The sequence below is a fragment of the Haemaphysalis longicornis genome, unplaced genomic scaffold (genome assembly GCF_048455015.1).
Source record: "Haemaphysalis longicornis isolate Haplotype H1 unplaced genomic scaffold, Haemaphysalis longicornis Haplotype H1 scaffold_16, whole genome shotgun sequence".
In the NCBI taxonomy this organism is placed as follows: Eukaryota; Metazoa; Arthropoda; class Arachnida; order Ixodida; family Ixodidae; genus Haemaphysalis; species Haemaphysalis longicornis.
In genome coordinates this window covers 16,092,889-16,112,292 of record NW_027526266.1, presented here as the reverse complement: position 1 = coordinate 16,112,292, position 19,404 = coordinate 16,092,889, and the positions used below count along the sequence as shown (strand labels likewise).

Sequence of the window (19,404 nt, the reverse complement as noted above, 5' to 3'; positions counted from 1 at the left end):
TCTCGGAGAAAATGGCGACATCGCGATATCGCATCAGATGCCCAATTACAGAGATCCAATGAGCATTCCAACGTGAGGCGCCAATGTGAGGTCTTCAGAAAAGGTAACACCTGGTTACTTGGTATTTTATGTTTGTCAATTATTTCAACAGGCGTTCGCCAAATTTTAATATAATTTCAACCTTTGTTGCATTGTTCTTAGCCCTAAATTTGACAGCCTTAGTTTTACTGGCGTTAATTTTAAGTACGTCGGTGATGGACCATTCAGAAACTTCAGTAAGTGCTATTTGAGGTATTAACATTCTTTATGGAGAACACGTGCTTCTTGGAACGCTGACGGTAGCACGTATACGTTGAGCTCTGGCGCTCGTTCCTTCTTCAACCGTCACTGCGCCCCTCAGCAGCTATACAGGCACGGCCACTGACGCCGAAACTCGCAGGGAACCACCAGGCCAAGTTTCAGCCTCCGGTGTGCCCCCATTTCAATTAACCTCACCCTAAACATCGACCACGCCTGAACGGCCAGCTACGCCTACCTGGCGCTTAGACCAACCCGATCGACGTGGCAACTGTAGGGTGCCCCTGCTTTGCTTCCACGGCCCTTCCACAACAACCAGCCATGTCCTACGAGACCGATTCCCGCTGGAAAACGCATACCACTGCGCCTACGCAGCCAATACCTCACAACAATTGTAATCCGCCCTTCTGGCATCCCACTTGCGAATATCAAAGCCACTGAACTCATGCAAGCCCTTGCAGCCGCCGCCTACCTTACCCCAAGTGAAATTACAAACTCAATTCTTCAGCAAAGACCACAGCAAAGTTTGATCTCCGTCAAAACCTTCCGCCCATCAGCTCAACCGAAGCTCCTAGCCATTCGCTGCTGTCGCCTTGCCTCAACATAAGTCCCTGTCAAAACGTAGATAGCGGCTCTTACAGACTACTGCCGGAGTTTCATTCCCGGCGTCCCACCTGGAACCTCCCCACGCGAACGGCTATCCCATCTCATCTCCACTGGGGCTCCCATGAAGGCTCGCATGATAGGCAGCACGGAAATAGCCCTCATTACTTCCGAAGGATACTTTGTCTTCCGCTACGTCCTGTACTACCAGGCCGAATACCGAAGCCACCCAGAACGCCCGAAAGCTCAATTCTGCAAACGGTGCCATAAGATAGGCCACCGCAAGGACGTGTGCACTTTGCCCCCTTCTACAGAGCTCTGCCAGACTTGCTCCGAAGACCTTACCAAGCTTCCGCCCGGCCAATGGCATGATTGCTACGCCACCTGCCGCAACTGCAAAGGCTTTCATCCAACACCTGGATAGAGTGCCCCGATAAACTTAAAGCCGACGCCACGGTCACCCAACAAGCCTACCGCCGCTGACTCGCTAGCCGCAAAACAGACAACCAGTCATCTCCTGATTCGAAAGCACCGGATTACCACCGTTCTAGATCGTGGTCTCGCCATCGCCATCCAAGCACCACGGTCAGAATCCCCCATCGAGAAAATTCGAAGCGCAACGAGACAAGGCCTACTGAATGCCTAGACGAAGCTCACTCACCAGCAGCACAGGCCCCGCGACATCACGCCGTGAGCCAGCCAGTCTCCCACTCCCCTCCTCCCCGAGCCCTGAAGCCTGCCTCTACTCCTATCACTCCATCAGCTTCATACCGCGATGTGCTTGTCCCACCTTTACTTACAAATACAACTAACCAACCCACTGTACCCATCCCCACCACCATTCGAGATGTTTTCCTTTATATAAGTGTGAAATTTGATGCTCTCGAACGGCAACTTGGCGCCCTAGAAGAAGCACTAGGTCTCTCCTTCTGCAACATTAAAGGAGCACTGACACCAATTTTCGGCGTTAATATTACTGCGCAGTTCGCTTCCTTCCCTCAACAGAATACCCTGGCTGAATTTAGAAAATTTTGATTCCGCACCTTGAACACCAGAATTGGCGCAATGGTACATGTGGTGTTGATAAAAACTTTGATCCAAAGCTGGACAGAAATAAGCGGCGGTTGGAGGCACCGGCACACTGCAGTCACCTAGTCGACGATCATTATCCCGTGGGCCCTAGCGGCGAGGTAGTCCAGGGGGATCTCACACTCTTGCACTCGTGGGCAGGAGCTGAGCAGCGTAGCCTCCCATTGCTCTAGGGTGGTAAGGCGCAGAGTAGGATGGAGGGTGGTTTGGCAGGGCAAGCGTCCAGTATGTGCCAAAGGGAAGTGAAAAGCACGCCGCACCACGTGCACGTGTGGTAGTATCGCTTGCACGCACGAGCAGGTTATCCAAACCAGGGAATTGTGTTGTAACTATTAATGCGAAAGCGTTATGTGCCTCAAGAGGCGTAAAACTCTCCTTTCCTGACCACTTGATGGCCCCAAAGTTCCAAGTGCCTTGAAATAAAAAAGACATAAAATCCGCATGAGGAACGAAAATCAAACCAAGGAACACGTGGTGAAAGGATAGTGAGTCGACCCCCACTCTAAACGTTCACCACAGAAAATATGGCCTTCGGGTTACCCTTCAGTCAACATACATGTTTTGAATGCAAAAACAATCTATTTCCTCATTTGCTGATGCTTTTTTCTATCTGGTCTTGTCATGTGTATGTACCGCATTTACTCGCATAATGATTGCACTCGCGTAATGATCGTGTCCCTGAAGTTCGTCGTCAAAATACGAATTTTTATTTCCCGTGCAATGATCGCACCCTGAACATACCGCAGCCATACGTTGTATGTTGGTCAAGTCCAGCTATGGTCGTGGTTACCTATGTTTCCTCTACTTTCAAATCGGACATGGCTACGTTATTGCCACAAACTTTCCGATATTAGCGATATCGGCAAGCATGAGTTCATTATTGGTGCGGAAGAAACTCTCACTAAATGCACAAGAGAAAGAAAAAAACGCACTCAGCTTGCTGTGCCCGAAGCCGTGTCTGTTTTGATGTGCCGCACTGCGACAGCAGCAGCCACTTATTGGTCGACTCGTTCTCACCTCGAAAAAAACTCGTTCCGACGCGTTCCGTAATTCATGAAAACACTGCATGATGCGTCACGTTTCAATACGGCTCGCGGTGGTCTGTGGAGTTTTTACTATGTTTTCATTTATTTTGGTTTTTATGTTCCAGAGACCTATTGTAAAAATTCTGACCTGCAACTTACTTGGGTTTTCTCCGCTGAAAGTTTTTTCGCAAAAAATTTACCTCGCGTAATTTACCCTAAATTTGCATCATATTTTTGGGAAAAAAAAGTGCGATCATTACGTTAGTAAATACGGTATGTCCGGCTGGTTCCTTGAAACTGATCAATTAAGCATTTACATCTCCCCATTACCGAGTTTTAAATGGTTTTCGCACTGATCACAGACTCACTCAAAGGGATCGGCCAATGACGACGTCAGATTCCGACGTCAAATTACGGCGACATCAACATACCAACTCCAGTGGATTGGGCAGTGAAGGTGCCAGATTGTGTCAAAGGTTGGCCAATTGTATGGATGCTTTTAGAAAATAACCATGGTTTAGTATAATTTAGGTTGATTTAGGATACCAACCCGTTTAAGGTGTTCTGGAACCCTTCAAGCGGGCTATTCCAGAAGGCCCGATATTGAGCAGAACTCGGTAGATACAAGTTCCAGCGGCGCCCACGTAACATGGTGACAGTATTTAGAGGCGGAGTTCAAGCGCTTTGAAAATGCGATTCATGCTATTTGCTCACTATTGAGGTGACGCAACCTGTCCAGGGCAGCGCGTTCCAAGGAGGCACGAGTGGGGCTTGGCGCATTTTTCAGTGCTTTCTCTAGTTCAACTGCTGCACTGGTGGTAATTAGAGCAAGCAAATCCAATTACTTTACTTTATCCGCAATTTATTTTATCAATCTGTATTTCACTACAAAAGTCATCTATGTTTTATTTCACGCGTTCCATTAACCTTTCTGTTTGAAATTTCTCGTCCAAAATGCAGTTTCTGCCGATTTCTGCCGTCAGCGCCATGCAACGCCATCACGTGACTAAGGCCGTTTGGCAAAAAAGAAGAGAGGGGTGATAGAAACGCGCCACATTCAAAATAATGGCTGCTCAGTTTTACGTTATCGAAAAGATCCATCCAATTTTCGATGGAAAATCTGCTGACGTGCTTTAAAGGCGAAAGCTTGGCACGAGATTCTTCGATCGCCTCCTTTTCAGCTATACCAATCTGCGTGAGTTTTTTCCTTTCATTTCGTAGTGAACTACGTCAGCAAGAAGAGTGGCACACGCCACAGCCTTCCTACAATCGGGGTTCTGAGCGGTTGGTGTGCACCGGTTCTTCTCATGTGCCTTCACGTTCATGCATCACGCACCACTCTAACTTTTGCTTTTCCAATTCACAGTTCCGTGAATTTGGAAAACCATGCCCATTAGCTCCTCAAAGCTACCACTTGCGGAAAAATCGCCCAAGTTCTTGTTCGACGAAGCTCTCTACTGCCGTTTTTTTTTATTTAATCCTATGCCCTCGCTTCCCTCTCTCCTTTCGCCATTTTTCTGCTCTTGCTCACACTCCTTCTGGCGTCACGCTGTTACTTACGGTCTCGACGTTACCTTCACAAGCTTTGCATCATCTGCTTCTTGCCACAGGACGAAGACACTGGACAAAATCAGTTGAAATGCGTAGAGATCGTCTCCGAAAATCGACACCCGCTGTTGATTGTACACCATCATGCCAGTAACGTTTACGCAAGATTGGTGTGACTCGCAATGCCTCAAGCGAAGCTGTCTGCCGTGCTGGCGACAAATAAAACACTCGGTCGTGCAACACCTCGTTCGAAACACTGTTGCGAGCAGACGATAACAAGCGTACGCTCTCGCTGCAGGAGAATAGATGCATGGCAGGACCCGCGGGAGCCACGTCCGGCGCACAGTCAAAAAAAGGTGAGAAACATGTCTGCAGTAGTCTCATTGCGCACATGCCGGCAGACTACCGACTGGTGAAGGTCGCTGGTGCGGTCGCTACCAACGCTTTCATGGAAGCGGTCCGTCGCGTAAAACCGCAGCGCACACAACACTTGTTCGCTGGTGAACATGGAGCGAAACCCCTCAAAGTAGTCGTCGCAAATGGGTCGGTCGCCCGATGAATGCGCAGTTAATGCACAGTACTTTCAGAGACGAAAGCGAGCTGAAAATACACCCTCCATTAAAAAAAAGACCTGTCTCGCTAGAAACATGCCTTCTACGGTGACTGTGAACAATAAACAACCGCAGAAGCCCGCATCACGACCCTCACGAGTTCAAAATCACCGTGCATTATCAATCCCGAGTTTCCCCCTAGTTTTCGCGAAAATCAAACACACCCAAGCCATTCGTGGGAACGACGTAGCCACCAAAGCCGCACCCAACCATGGCGTCGACTTCACCGCTGGGCAGCGTCGCAGCCATGAAGTCATTTGCATTTGATGTTCCAGTAACCAAGCTTACTAGCAAACAGTGAACGTACGAAGTTCCCATGCCACCGTAAGTCAAATGCTGCAACAGTCACGGGGATGCTGAATCCAAACAAAAAGTTCCCTTTATTCCGAACGATAGGACCCCCAAAACGACAAGAATTTCCAACGGCAGCCTTCTTCATACGCTGTGAAAACACAAGCGATGACAGATGACACGACTTCAAAGTCTAAAACGCACTCGTCAGTGCTCGAACACGCTCATGACACGCTCAATTGGGGCAATTTTTGGTACTACGCCCGCCGTCCGAACGCCAACACAACCTGCCACGTTTGACAGAGTGGGTAGAAGGGCCCGTTCCTTTCGCTACAGTGATCTGTTCTGCTTACTTGGTTTGGGCTTCCGCTGAGCTGCACTGGAGCCACCCTCAAACCGCATAGTAAACATAACTCAGTGGAATGGAAGAACATAACACAGAGAAAATCGGAACCGAAACGCGCTGCCTGTACAGTGCGGGCTTTGAAAGAAAGCTGGGGCCAGACCGAAGGAAAGACTACCCCATCTTTTTCGTCGCTTCAAACGCAAGGCTAATAGCATTGAGCGGTTCGTGCAAGGTGTCACATTTTATGCTCACTCATCTCTCTGGCGCACGCTTCCGCGGCGGACGGCGAGGGTGAAGCGTGGTTTGCTCTATCAGTTTGGCTCTGACAAAGGACGTATTGCAACCAGATTTTGATATCTTAGTTTTAAGGGGTATAGCATTTGTGTGGCTGGATGAACGCAAAAAGTTTGGTCTGTGTCTGTGTCAGTCAATTCACCGAGTGTTGCAACTTTTTATTCTTTTGTTCTTTTTTCCAAACCCGCGACTATGCCGATCTCGGCTGGCGTGTTTTCTTGTCAATACCGGCTTTAGTACGTGTGCCAGACGACCTTTCATCACACTTTTAGATGCAAAGCATCTCTTAGTCAACCCTCCGTCGTCCGGCGCCCGGCGTCCGCACCTCTCCTCCTCGCCACACCACTTATGATAAAACCACTCTCTCCCCTTTTCCTCTCCACACCATCTTTGCGCTAGCGCATGCTGCTCCTCATCTCCACACCACCTGTGCGCTACGTGCGCTGCTCCTCCTGTCCCCTCTCCACACCAGCTGTCCAATCACGCGCATGCGCGCTGCTCTCTCCCTCCACCCCTCTGCTCTGCAAATAAACCCGGTCGGCACTCCGCTCAGTTGCTTCGTCGGTACTGCACCGTCCAATGACTGTAAATGGACGGCAACGATTCCGTCAACTAACTGGCTGGCACACCTTCAACTAGCGCCAGCCAGAACACTGTCAGAACCGCGAGCACCTCCGAAGACAAGGCTGCACAGAGGAGAACTTGTGACGCCGAACGTAAACGGCAGCGTCGAGCAGCGGATTCCTCGCTTCGAGAACGAGAAGCCGCTTTGAAACGCCTGCGGCGAGTAGCTGATCTAGATTGCACGGCTCTGCATCCCCTCAGGGTTCCCAGGTGGGAAGATGGTGTAATTTTTTTAAATAAACTTTTTGTAGCCTCGACGTGTTTTCGTTTCTGTTTGCTTATTTTTAGTTACAAACCAGCAGCATCTTTTAGGCATAAATACAAAGACGCTGTAGTATACATTAGCCACAATTACGTCACAGAGGCGAGCAAAAATGTTATCTGTCTGATCGGAGCAGGCATAGACTTCACCCTCGCAGTTCGCTGCCTCAAGCGTTAGCGAGCGAGGCATGATAGCAAAGAAAGTGATCCCTATCGCCATACGCTCAATGTGATCAGCTTTGCCGCATGAAATTAAGAAAAAGACAGGATAGCGAGGATGGTCGGACGCTCACGCACACATCGTGCCCCGACACAAGAAGTGGAATGTTAGAAAGCGCGGCGATGCATGTTTCCATGCGCTTGCGTGCCCCGGCATCTTTTGCAGCCAGGTGTACCTCAGTTAATAAAGATCGCCAGCAGCTGCGTTATTGTAGTTGTATAATAGCCTGTCTGGCTTCTTTGTGCTGGCCGCACTGAATTGTTCGAGGGGCGCTTAAAGCGCTTTTGGTCATGAGGTCCAACGCGTCAAGAGGGCCAACACGTCAAGAGGTCCAATTTGTGCCAAAAGGTATAACGCCTCATGAGGTCCAACGCGTCAAAAGGCCCAACAAGCATTGCTTTTTTTGTGTTCTGTATTTATAATTTACACCTCAGCCGTTCTTGATACATTAACCCCTTCGGCTCATTTTATAAAATTTAGTCATTTTATAATAACATTTAGTCGTTTAAAGGAGCACTGGCACCAATTTTCCGCGTTAATATTATTGCCTAGTTCGCTTCCTTCACCAAACAGAATACCCTGGCTGAAATAGGAGCGGCCTGCGACGCGAAGAACATAGTTCAATTGGATCTCATTTATCGCACCGACGGAGCAGCGCGCGGAGCGGCACTCAGAAAATGGGCATCAGCGTGACATCACCCCGTGAAGCCAAAACAGAGTGACGTGAAGTGCTCATCAAAAACTAGTGACGTCACTTCACAAGCGCGGCCCCACGAGCGGCGAGCGGGCGCAACACCCTCTCAAGCGGGCGCCGGTGACGTCCGCACAAAGCTGTGAGGTCAGGCCGGGATTCCGTCATATGCGCCTTTCGGGATGAAAGCGCTTGAATTAGAAACAAACGATTTTCAGGCCGTTCAATATACGTATCTCTCGCGCGCTGAAGTATATGAAGTGCTGTTTCAGGTTCGCCAGACCATTAAGCATTGATAAAAGCAATAAACGTGTAACATAAAATTTTCGTGTCAGTGCTCTTTTAAGTTATGCGGGTCTACATTGCGCTTAATGGCAGCTTGGGATGGTTACTGATTGTTCTACCTTCCGTCTCCCTTAAACCGCCAGTCTTTCCGCACGAAAATCGACCGTGAGGCTCACTTCATCCGTCGCAAACAGTAAAAAAGTGACATGAACATTGCTCCCACTGTAAGGGTAGCGCTGCCTGTCTTTTGGGTGTGCTTACAAAGCTTGTGTTATCGTTCCTTTGAATGAATTACATAAAACAACGACGTCGGCCTGACAGTAGGGGCATAAATATAATAAAAAATGGGGTCGGTCGGCACCAGAATCCCGGGATGCTCGCCGCGGAGTTGAAGAACAGTTGAAGTTATAACGCCTGTGCGCATATAAGTTGTGTATGTATATAAGTTGTGTATCAGTTGTGTATATATTGCCAAGAACATGTTTTGCTTTTGATTTATTGTAGTGTTTAACGCGCCGACGCAACGCAGGCGATTAGGCGCGCCGTAGTGGAGGGCTCCGGATTAATTTTGACTACCTGGGGATCGGTAATGTGCGCTGAAATCTCGTACATACGGGCGTTTTTCTTGTCGCCTCCATTAGAAAAGCGACCGCATAATAAATAAACAAATAATGAAATAAGTAAATAAAATAATAAATAAAGAAAAAAATAAAAATAAATAAATGAATGAATGAATTAGTGCATAAATAAATAAACATCGTAGAGTTGGGCCGTTAGACGTCCACTTAAATTCATGCCGGTTGCCACTGATATGTTTAGTGCTTCGTTGTACGTGGTTTCTGCAGTTGGCATCTCTTTAGCACCCATCATTGCATCATCCACCCGATTTCCTTTTCTTAGTTCACCCGCTTTGCTTTGGAACTTATCTCTTACTCAGTCTAGTGGCGATGAATCGTCGCCGCTAGGTGTAAGCTACTCAGCCTCGTGCCTAATATGACTCTCTTCATCGTGCAGTTCTCAATTCTGGGGAGCGCTGGGACTATATTTGGTAGCTCCTTCCACCAATAAAAAAACGAAATGCACCGCGATCATTTTAGTTAATGACGATTGTAAAGAAAGCATTCACCTCGCCTGCTGCCATCACCACTTCGTGTTGTCTCAAATTGATCAATACGAACGCAAAGTCATGGTTAATGTTTGACCAAATCACGAGGCTGTCATTTAACGAAGTCCGATTCCCTAACCCATCTACCACGATACGAATCTGTCCCCTTTGTTTACGGACTTGTGTGGTCATTTGCGGTCACATGCGGTCGCGGACTGTACTTGTTGCGCGCAATGTTCTCACAAATTATGTACCCCAAACATTTAAAGCAGATAAGTGCTACAAAACGCGCCTGATCGCGATTCCTTGATGGCATAGCGGTGGCGTGCAATTTTGCAAATTCTAAAGTTCTGCGGTTCGAAACTGCTGGAGTGGGATGTTCCAGTAAAATTACAGTCTCACAATTTGACTGCACTTTTTCTTCTTTCAGGCTTTATAAAATAAATACCGCCTTATAGCCCTGACAAACGATAAAAAGAGTGTATATTTGAGCCCGACTAAAGCAAAAAAAGGAGCTTGACAAATTCACTTCAGTGCCTCTCTAAGCAGAACATGTTTTTGTCGAGATTACCAGACCTAATGGGAATTGAAAGTATAGTTGCTAAACTTCTTCTGGGAGAATACAACTTTGTAATCGGAGCTTTCTACCACCCACCTAGCAGTGGCAGAGCGTTCGTTAAGAAGGTTAAGCACGTATACACAGATCAATTCTCCCATCTTGTGCTTGCGGGTAATTTCAATTTTCTATGAGTTAGCTGGAAGCACGATTTCCCAAAAACTCTCCCACGTGGATCAGAATCTTTCGTTGACCTAGTGCTTTTACATTATCTATCTCAACTTGTCGAGCTACCAATAAGTGTTCACAACGGCGTGGAATCTACGATTGATCTTTTTCACGTCAATAGTGGCATGCGTAAACAAAACTCGAAATTGCAAGTGTTTGAAGGCGTATCAGACCATAAAATGTATGTTTAACTCTCGAAACAAACCTCGCACTACCGCCGGAAGAGAAAGAAACCGTGATTCGCGTTTCCGCGCGTACTGGAGACGCTGATGTGCTAAATGTTCTAGAGAGTTCTTTTAAAGCAAAGCTTTCTACCTCTACCAGCCAACGGTTACTTCGTGGCATCGTGGCGTGCAGGACAAAAAACTCTTCACGCGGCTGGGGAGGGTAAGGGATGTTTTCGATCACGGAGCACAGTGTAGATGGCGCGGCGAACGCGCGCTATTACCCAGAGTTCCCTGTGGCGGGCGTGACGGTGGGAAGCATTCCGCCGGCTTTGTCGTCTGCTTTAGTAACGGCTGTGTTGGGCCTGTTTTCGCTCAGCTTCACGTCCATTGCGCGCTTTCTTCTCACGACTCGATTAACTAATTCGACAGCACCTCCTGGGTAAGCCGGACCCCACAAAATTAAGTGGTCGTACGGCAAAGAGACGTTAAGGATTACCTTGCAAGACAGGAAAACAAAATGTAGAGACCACGTAGAGAGATCTGGACACTAGAGAAACGCTACTGCTTGCGCACCGCTTGCCAAGAATAAAACTCCGTTTTGTAAATTGGTGAATACCAATTCGGTTCTGTTTTAAGAGGTATTGCAAAAGGTGAAAGTAGCAGTTGGTTGTGATAAATTGCGATTGTAAGAATTCCCTCAGCTTTCTCGCAATTCTCAAACTTGCTAAACTAACTAGTTTAAGCCCGTATAAATGGTAATCGCTAAGCTGACATGCAGAATTGTTTCCATGTCTGCACAGGTGTCGCGCAGTGGTGTAGCCCTGAGCTGGCACATCAGGACGGCTAGGTTCCGCTGTCTCACCGGAGACGCTCCTCTCCGGTTTCTTTCTCCCGACACAAGGCCCGGCTACAGCGATAGTGACCGCGCCTAGCCCGGCCGTGGCCGACGCTGCTGCATTCGGGATTCCGCCCCCGCGAGTTACAGGTAACGGCTTGGCGAATCTCTTGTTTCACTGTTTGTAGAGCCACGTGTGTGAATTGAAGTGACGCCGCATGGGCAATGGTTGTGGGTGTCGTTTTAAAGCTTTGTTTTCGAACCACCTTTAGAGCGTGAATTGGGGCCAATTTTTTCATCTGTTGTTAGTTTGTGCCAATCTGACGAATACTCAGTTGACCATACGGAGGGCTACTTTAAAAAATGTGGTATTTAGGTGTGTTAATGCGTTTGTTCCATTCAGAATGAAAAATTGTTACTCAAATCCACGGCTAAATAAACAAATAGTGCGCACCTTGCGCAAAATAAATAAGGCAGGAAAACAATTTAAACGATCGTCAACAACGTCCTATAACGGCAAAATTTTTAAGCACCGTATGTTTTGGAGGAGAGCATTTAAAAAGCCAAAAAACACGATCTACGGAACACATTACAAGAATTTCTAACTTCTCCCCAGCGGTGTTTTGGCGGCATTTTTCTACGGAACGAAGGGCTGTGACAAACCTTTGGGTGGACAGTATTGTAATTATTTATTTATTTATTTATCTTTTTGTCTATTTATTTTTATCTTTTTATTTATTTATTTATTTATTTATTTATTTATTTATTTATTTATTTATTGCAGCCACAAGGCGTTAGAGCGTTAGAGAGAAAGGGTAGGGCGTTAGAAAGGGGAGTGGGTGTGTGTGATGATTGCATACAGAATAGTAAATACAGAAGAAAAAATGTAACAGCAGAATAAATGGTTATACAACTCAAAAATGCAATACGCGCACGCAAGAATACCGAGGATCATGGTGCCGGAAGAAAACAACATAAAATAATGATATGAAAAAAGCACATGCGGTGAAGCGTACAGTTCCAAGGCGATATTTATTGAACGAACAATAAATATAGAGGGCGTAATACAACAAATAACGTATTCAGGCGTCGAGACATAGTAGAAGCGCAAAACAACAAAAAATTACACCATCTTCCCGCAGGGGAAACCTGAGTAGTATGCAAAGCACTCATGTGGTCGACTGAAGTTCCCATTACTTTTCAGTTCGTTGTTTCCGTAGACGTTCAGCTTTGCGTACCTTCGTTGTATCAGTAGCTTCTTGACGTAGTTTGAATAAGTGAAGGACATAAGGCGGGTTCGTAGCACATGTTCCCGTCTCGCTTGACAGTGCGCCGTACGATCTGATAATGCTTTTGGGCCTACACGCCATCTGGCTGAGTCGTATGGCGGTGCGCCACTCTGATGCTGACGCGAAGACTGTCAGCAAGTACTTTGCTCAGAATGTCAGTTTGCTGAAAGAAGTAATTAATATGCAGTGCCCCCGGAGCTTACGTGGTTACCAATTTTGGAAGAATTGTCTTCTTTCGATGTTTATGATAGTTTTCGCCCACCAAAGTTCGGTGAGCGGGTTTTAAGCCGACACTGATGTGTTTTAAACCAGCGTCGTAGTCATTGACGTGACTGTTTGTTCTATATGCAATAAAGGGAAAAGAAAAGCTTTGTAGCGCAGTGGGAAGAGCGCCACGTACCTCCCGTTGTGGCCACAGAGTCGTGGGATCGAAACCGGGTGCCGCATAACTAATTCTTTTTATAGTGGACTGCGCTGACGTGAGCCCAAGCCTTGACGGGGCTGAAGAGATGCGCATGTGCAGTAGAGTGCGGTCGGCGGACGACAAGGCAGGTAGGGACACATCCCTGAGCATGAGATGTTCCGCACCTAAAATGTTCACGGAGAAGGCGTAGTGTATGTTCACGAGTAAGGCGCCTGTTCATTCTTCTTAACTTGAGTATAAAAATACGCCTAGAATTGACGCAATACCTAATGCATTTCTGTTCACGTGCGCCGAAAGGTTCTCTAAATATATCTGTTTAATTTTTAATACGTCGATTGATCTGCGCTGAAGTACCGAAGGACTGGAAGTGTGCGACGGTGACCCTTATTCCTAAAAAAACAGAATGAATCACGATTAATCCAGTTCCTATTGGCCTACATCGTAGCTGTGTCCTTGCGCCAAGGTATTCGGGCGCATTATTTTCCAGCACATTATTGGTCACCTCAATCGCAGTAACATGCTTCACAATCGACAGGATGGTTTCCGCAAGAACTTTTCCACGGTGACGGCCTGCTGGAAACCGTTCATGAGCTCGCATCAGCCATAGACCGGAAACGGCAAGTTGATATCATTTACCTAAATTTGAAAAATGTATTTCATCGTGTTTTGCACCCTTTGCTACTTTTGAAATTAAAACCCATTTTGCAAAACGATTCATTACTTTCGTGGATTGATGCATATGTCCCACATCGGGAAGAAGGCGTTTGTGTTTGCTACGTAAATTCTACACCTGCTGTAGTTTAATCTCTAGTCCCTCAACAATCGGTGTTAGGGCCTCTTTTATTTCTAATTTTTATTAGCGATATCACTTGTAACATACCAATAATATTAAGTTATTTTCCGACGATTGTGTGCTATACCATGAAATCGAATCTGCTAACGATTAAAAAACCTTAAATACGTCGCTGAACAGAATACAGGAATGGTACTTAAAATGGCAAATGATATTAATCAACAAACCTGATGCAATTAATACAAATCGCGAAAAACTATTCAGTCAACTTTCGATATCATGTCGGTAATGGTTTTTTGGACGTATTGTTCAGGTACAACTATTTAGGGGTTGTTGTCATTTCCGATTAGCGATGGAATAAGCACACGCGTGCATTTAAAATAGGGTAATGAAAAAGCTCTGCTACTTGAACCGAACATTAACGAAGTCAACCAATGAAGTGAGTCTTTTTCCACACAGAACTTACACTAGGCCATAGAATATGCAACGCCTGTGCGTAACCCGAATACGCGAGCAAACGTTGACAAACTAGAGGGAGTTCAAAGGAAAGCCGTCCGATTTATTTTGAATTCTTATAGTTGGAGCACATACCCATCGACTTCCTCTATGCCGCAAACTTTAAAAAATCAGAAACGGGAGGTTACCGCGACAGGCTAGCGTTTTTCGGCCTAATATACCAAGGTAATCTTGGCGTACGCAAAACTAACTACATCACAATAACCAGCCGCCGCCCAACGTGTTCATTATACCAGAAAAAAGTTGTTGTTTTTTTGCGGCACAAACGTACTTAAATATACCTTCTTTCCGCAAAAAATCACCAGTTGGAATTCCTTACCTCAGAGCACGGTCGAAAGCCCTACTGTGGAAACAATCATGAACTTGAACGGACTGGTGTGGCATGTTCTATAGTCATGCTACATGCGGTCGCGTACTGTACTTCTTGTGCGCAATGTTCTGAAAAATAAATTACGCAACCCAAACATTTGAAGCAGATAAGTGCTACAAAATACGCCTGATCGCGATTCCTTGATGACACAGTGGTGCCGTGCGATTTTGCAAATTCTAAAATTCTGAGGTTCGAAACTGCTAAAGATGGAAGTTCCAGCTAACATTACAGAGTGTCACAATCTACATCTGTCTTTAAGCAATGCGAACGCACTAATGAAGCTCCAGTTATGTACAAATCTTCTTATGCGTAAGGTTCGAAAAATTTACACTTATTCAGAATATCTCGAACAGATAAGTGTGACGAAAACCTCTTGATCGCGTACGCTTTATCGCACAGCCTTGCTATGTCGTTTGGCAAGTTCTAGACATAAGTACATAGTTTCACACTCCATATCACATTGCAGAAGTAGAGGTGATGATAGAGATTACATTAACATGGCTATCGTATTTGGTAGAGGATGTGGTTGGAGCCAACTTGCTGACTCTATTCACTAATGCGCATTTAGGACGGGGATAAATTACACGTGAGAACGGTTTCACGTCAACGCTTGAATCTGCAAGTTTTTCAGAAAGACGACCAAAAAATTCTGTGGTTTAGCTGCTTTGGTTAGAATTAGTCGATAGCGAAAGCTTCACTGCCCTGGCTAGGCCCATTGTCGAGGTGTGGTCGAGATGTGGGTTCGCAATGATATACGGATGTTGTTTGCAATGAATACACTGTTTATTCATCATCTTTCTCAAGGTGGCGACACGGGTCCCGCGCAGGTCTCCGTTCCCTTCTTGCCCTTCTCTCCGCCACCGGCTGCCTCTCCCCGCCATCGAGCTGCTGCTCCGTGCTGGGCGCCTGCGGAAGGGGGCGTGGTTTGACCTCTAGCTATCAAGGTCAAAGCTGGTCATCCCGCGAATACTGCCCGAGGTAGCGTAGTGTAGCTTTCGCTACAAAAACTACCAACACAACAAAAGTGAGAACATATTCGTACGATTGTAGTTGCGGCGCGTTTATCTTTGCAGAAAAAGGGTATAAGGAAATAAATCTAAATGCGTTCTTAGACGAGCCCTTTTCAATGCAATGCTTGCGAGACTAGAGGAAATTGATAGGCCACGCAACGACGAATCGCCTAAGTTGCCCACGTCCAGGCTATTTTGCTGAACTGAGGTACATTCATGCAGCAGGCACGTCCTTGGTTTGAACTACTAGTATGAACCACAGACTTTCCATCACAAATCTGCGTAATTAATTCATTCGTTTTCCGCCTGGCGGCTGCAATCTCACCGGCACGCGTAATATTTAGGTTCCCGCTCGATGACCAAGCTTAGCGCTAAATTTGATTGATTTGCAGGTATTTCCCCTCTCAATATTCAGCTACACTGACTTATTGTATATCCTGACGTGGTATCAAGGTTATAGCTATTCGAGGCAGGCTATGCTTATAAATAATTCACGAGTTAGGCGCGAGCCAGCATACACGACATGCTGTGTAATAACGGTAACACACCGTAGAGGAACACAAAACCCGGAGCTGCCGCCTGCGTAATGACTAGAAGAGTGGTGTCTTTTGGAAATCGAGAGGTGCCGGTGTGAGTCGTCAAAAGAGCTCTCGTTCTCGGATTGTAAGGAACGTTCTCGTTCTTGTTCTTGTTCTCGTTCTCGTTCTCGGACTGTTTTCGGGTTACGCTCAGCACAAACTAGTGTTACTGGATTGTTACAGACGTACAGGAATGCTCAGCTGGTTTATTTAACATTTCGTCAATGCTCATCATTCTGTCGCTTGCGTAAGCGACTGATTTTACATTTTCTTTCTCCCTCCCTGTTGTTGCTCCGAGACTGAATACAGTTTCAGTCGCCGCTCATCCTGACAGAAAGGTGTAGAGTATCCAAACACTGATATTGTAGAAATGAGTATTCTTGAGAAACAATTTGGCGCTGCTACTAGCGTTAGCAAAGTTACAGGCTTGTCCTTCATCACCATGAGTACCAACAAAGGAAACCTACGTTTCTCTATTCGTTTCAAAACAATTGGCACTGCGTACGGCATACTGATCAATGGCGCTTGCATCTGTTTTGAGTCTAGTGTACTACTTTTTAAGTTCTTCCGAGAGATTTACGAGGAACAGTTTGGGAGCACGATTTTCGACATCATGCTAATGACGATGTTCCTCAAAGTAGCTGGAGGCATCGGGACTTACGTGTTCACAGCCAGAAAACTTGTTTGCATTCTAAACGACATGGCCGCCTTTGAGCGGCACATACACTTTTCTCGCGAGCGCACTCATGGTCCATGCCTCTCATCTCGTAGGCTGTGGATTCTTGCTCGCTCTCTGAGCGTAGGGGCTTTTATAGCCAGCAGGTACGTAACTCATGAGGAGTTTGCAGCTGGCCAGCCAGCCATCATAGCCCGGGCCGTGTCATCAATTTGGTCTTCGGTTTCGGTGTTTGTCGTCTACGTGGCGTCCTCTGCGGAGCATACATTGGCGTCTATGATCTACCACGTCCTTGGTTTGTATGTAGACCACCTTTCGAGTCTCGTGAAGCTCAGAACACCCTCAAGCAGTTCTGTACACAAAAGCGCCAATGAATGGCGAGTTCTTCAGGCCCTGAGGCTGAAGTACTTACAGTTGAGAAGAATCGTGGATAGCTTAAATGATATACTCCAGTATTCCGCTCTTGTGTCGGTCACTTGCTCGCTTGTCCTGCTCTGCCTGAGCGCGTACTTCGTCGTCCATCCCGGCGCCTCATGGACAAAGCTGGTGTTCACGATTTGCTACTTTGTTCTGATCACTTTGGAGCTGACAGAGCTTGTCCTTTCTGCGGCCAACCTGAAAAATAAGGTAAATTTCTTTTTTGGTTCCTTTTAAAGCCTCTTATGCTAAAAGTGCGGTGTTGCAAACTACTGTTGCGTTGTGCCAGTAACAATAGCTGCGGCATTGGCTGGCGGCAACAACGCAAGCAAGCAATTCTCTGAAACATCTTTCAGGCGCAGAGACTGCAGGAAGAGATCGACGTGTTGTCGACGTCAGAGCTTGCTCCGGAAATGGTCGCTCAAGTAAAAATACGTCCGCACCTAATGCGAGAGGTAAAGAGAACGATTTAACTCATTCCTCTTCTTTTTTGCGTTAGGTTCAACTTTTCAAGGAATCCCTGGACATAGAGCAGCTGACGGCCAATGTTTTCGGATTCTTCACCCTGGATAAGAGCTTGCTTGTTTCGGTGAGCAATATCTGTAGGTTTTTATATGGGTTCACTTTTTAATGCTGAAACCACTTCGAATCGCTTCTGAACCCTTCTAGCTTGCGAACGACATTGACTGTGTTATTTTGTTTGCAGGAGCGCTGAATTGCAAGTATAGTGAAAAGCGTCAGCTTTACATCGTCATGAAATCATTCTATGCTAGAAATTCCGACCGGTATTTTTTGAAATGTGATCGCTGCTGCAGCGACCAATTCACTGTTGTTAGCTAATACACTAAGTGCTTATGGGGTCGAACATGCGGTGTAATATCCAAAGCCAATGATCAGACCACGTGAAGTATCGCGAATGCCACTAAACATGTAGAATCTATAGCCCTTTCATGTTTTTTTTTGTTTCAAGAAAAACAGGGTTTTCTGTGTTTTTCAAAATTTTAGGGTCTCATTACCCCACAAACAAAAATAGAGCTGCAAATGCAAATATTAACACATTTCTTAATGAGGCATTTATTTAGAACATGTGGCAATTAAAAAATTTATGTTGAGCAGAGAAATCACTTTTGCATATTTCCCTAAACCGTATGACTACATCAACCTACAAACAAAAAATGAGTTCGTAGTGCGCGTATTTCTCAGATTTACAAGCCTTAGATTAACACTCATACTGCAATTTCTTTCAGCCTAAATTTTTCAATGTCGTCTTCACCGGAGCGACTTCTTCTTTGTAGCGTCCCGCTCTACTAAAATGAAACAATTGTGATATCTATGGCAACAGGCATCATTGAAGAACAATTCCCTAGAAAACGAGCAGTTTTGGTTCCGTTCTCCATGCGCTAGAGGAACTTTTAGATGATGGAGTCAAATGACACCACCAGGGCCAAAAGAGTTACTTACAACATCTCGGTAGTAGCATTTCGTTGGTATCCCAGCCCATCAAATCAAAAACAAGCCAGAGGAAAAAATAGGTAACCAGCTGCTTATACACTTATATAAATACTTTGTAAAGAATCTCCACTTCCCCCTACGCTTCAGCTCAGAGCAGTGAAAGTGCTGTTGACACATCGACCGCATACATGATTTTGTTTTTTTTAGGTGCGGTGTCTGCGGCTGCAGGCAGTTCGAATAGGATTAACGTCAAAATGACTTGATACGTATTATGACCTTAATTCAATACATGAACACGTAGGAATCAGTATAGCAGCCACAATAAAATACCGGACACGTAATGTGATTAAAAAAGACCATGTCACTACGCTCCAAAAAGTAAACATTTCGTTCTATTTTTCAGATGGCTGCCTGCGTTCTGTCGTTTACGATTCTGCTCGTTCAGACAGGTCAAGATTACAAGATTGACTGACCGTAAATGATGGTGACGTTTGGAACGGCGAAAAGAAAAAAAAGCATTGGACGTAGATCGTAGATGGGCACAAGACATGTTATGAGAAAGTCACGAATAAACAGATAAATGCCCATCCAGTTTACGTTCTCATATAGGTTGTTTTCAGTATTTTGTAATGCGAAGCCTTTCATTGGCGCACTATGCATAACTCTATCATCGGTTTAGGAAGCGCGACTAACACGGTACCAAAAATCCCTTTATCTGCGATGTCAACATACCTTCCTGCAATGTTCACATGCTAACTTAGGTGAATGTGTTAGTGAGGGCACATCAAATTGCACGGGAAGAT

General features: G+C 45.9%; 1 long non-coding RNA gene across 1 annotated transcript; it reads left to right on the top strand.

Moving 5' to 3' along the window:
- Positions 1-16,518: 16,518 nt before the first annotated feature.
- On the top strand, positions 16,519-19,169 carry LOC144166127 (uncharacterized). The gene is made up of 3 exons (XR_013321590.1): positions 16,519-17,574; positions 17,649-17,738; positions 19,005-19,169. It is a non-coding gene; the product is annotated as an uncharacterized LOC144166127 (long non-coding RNA).
- Positions 19,170-19,404: the final 235 nt, after the last annotated feature.